Here is a 2,697-nt window from a genome sequence, read left to right as displayed (position 1 = left end):
GAACTATATTATCAAACTCTATTCGTCACGTGATACTGTTAGTTCAAGATGGACGCCGTGGAGAGAAGGCCGTGCGACGTGAAGCTATTCAAAGATAATCGCTACGTATGGCTTCATTGTATCGATCTGGAAAGCCGATTCGAGCTTACAGTCAAAAGCTTTCCACTTTTGAAGGTCAAGCTTGTTTACGGCCACTTTTCGTTCATGTGGGATTTGTCGGAACGAAGACTAGTAATGTTGCCCGACTCGGATGATGTGATGTCGAAATTAACTGGAGTAAAATCGCCTTGTTGTATCGACGTGAAGTCAAGTGATGGAGCGCCTTGCTCTAGGTGTATCTGTGTTCCATGACGATTCATGAGATCGGCGCTTGCTCTCGGGTTTACCCGGAGAGTCGAACGTAGGTACATGTCTACGTTTTAGACTTCCCTCCTCCATAACAAACAAACCTAAAAGGAACAATTCAGGACGTCGGATGAATATTTCTAGTGATTTAGATCTCAAATAATACCAAAAGGAATCCAAAATAAACCTAACGATACATACAAATATGTCTATTACAAATCCATAAAACAAAGCACGTGGAAAAGGAACAAAATCATGCGGAATTTGCATCACACAAAAGCACCGTCAATTCTTAACAGACCAAAATTTGCACGCTTTTCTTGGTCGTCTACGGTTAAAACTAGAGAGGTCAAAAGAGATCAAGACCCGTTTTCTGAATATTCAACCTTCACTTTCTGAAATGGAACTACCGTTGAGATTTATATTTGCATTAAACATTATGCAAATTAATAAAGATAGGAACCACTCGACTGTAAACACAAACACAAAGGCGCGCTATTGAAAAAACACTCTATTGTTTCATTGAACTCTTCACGCTTGACGACCATAAAGCGCCGAAAAAATAAAACTAACGAAAACTTGAAAGAAAAATTCATTGAAAAATGGTAAAATCACTTACCTGGAGTACGCCAAAGTTGGCAAAATGGCAGGCTAAAAATCACTCATTAACGGAAAGACGACCGCCTTCGACCCGCCATTTTCATAACAAGCGTAACGAAATTGCACCAAAGCATGCTGGGATATATGCAAAATCCTCCTTTGTTAAAATGTAAAACTTTTTGTAGTACGATGTTTGATTGCATAATTAATGCATGTTAGTGTATTCTTACGGGGAGTCTTTTTTTCTTTTTTTTTTTCCTTTTATCCAAATTAACAATTCATAGATGCGTTTTCCATTTGTACTTTTTTATAATTACGGTGAAGGAGCTAAAGTTCGAAGACTACGGAGGGTGTCGTCGATGGATATGGTTTCAGAACGGTTTATTCTGGAATATGAGGTAAGGGATTCAATTTTCTTTCTCTCTATGATTCTGTGTGTGCTTTGTGTAAAATGCGGTAGAGTTTTTCATTCGTTGTCCAAAGATTATTCGTTATTTTGTCCTTTATTTAGCGTAAGGTTTGGCGTTTGTTTTTTTGCGGTGTACAATAAAGGTATGTTGTTCGCCTTTGTAAATGAACACGGTAGCCCGGTGAAGCACAACTCATTCATCAACACATTATTTCTTACGTTCGCACTAGTTGGTATTATGCAGTTCAGCTTGTTGATCATTGAATTCTTCTACAATCTCGCTGGTATTTGCGATTTCTTGATATTAGATATTATTAAGAGATGGGTGTTGATACATGTAAGCTAGTCTCGTTAAATGTAAGGGGCATTAGCAATTTTCTGAAAAGAAGAATGATTTTTACGTGGTGTCGAAAGCAAAAGACAGATTTCTTTTTTTTACAAGAAACCCACTCAAAAAGTGACACAGAAACACAGTGGAAAAATGAATGGGGAGGCGAGATCATCCTGTCGCATGGAAGCCCAAATTCATATGTGGAGTGGCAATTCTTCTCATTACCAGAAATGTAAGGTGGCTCGATACAGTTTTTCAGGGTCAATACCTCCCACGTTTGAGCGTAAACTACGTCGCCGTTAACAAAGATTTGGAAGAATTGACACCACAGTTGTATTAGATAAAGATGAAAATTTGTTATGATCAGGGTTGCAATGACATCGGAGTTGTCATAGCAACGAAATGACGCCATTACCTATTTTAGTTGCAGCATGATTTCTCGGCACTAGGAACTGTTCTTCCAAAATCGTTTACTGGAACTTTTTCCTACAACAGCCGCCTCGATGTTCGTGAAGTTTAAGCGAAATCTGTAAGAGCGTTATCGAGATATCTTGGGAACAAGTTTTTATGGTTAGAAATACGGTAAAAAATGGACAATCTTGATGTTCGACTGTTATCTGTACTAAACGAAGCGCTTTTGACATGCAATTTCACCCCATAGTAGTTTCAATCTTTTTAAAAACGTGTGTGAAAGATCATTGAGCTACCTTCAGCCGATTGCTAGAAAGAAGGATTGATTAGTATGTATCAAGGCGCTCTTGTTAGCGGTAATGTAAACATTTCGATCTACGTTAACAAATTAGCGAATAATTTTTAAACCGCTCGATCATTTTTTTTTTTAATTTAAGAGTCTTGAGATAAACCGTCCTTTTATATGACCTCTTAGTTTCAAGGTTATTGATATATTGTAAGGTAGTAAAATAAGGGCTTGAATTCGCTAATATTTTGTCAGAAATTTTGTGTTTACAAGTCAGAGCCTCTTATTATTCAGCGGTATTGTCTCAAAGTTTCA

This window comes from Porites lutea, chromosome 10 (assembly GCF_958299795.1).
Source record: "Porites lutea chromosome 10, jaPorLute2.1, whole genome shotgun sequence".
In the NCBI taxonomy this organism is placed as follows: Eukaryota; Metazoa; Cnidaria; class Anthozoa; order Scleractinia; family Poritidae; genus Porites; species Porites lutea.
Note: the sequence above shows the minus strand (reverse complement) of the source record.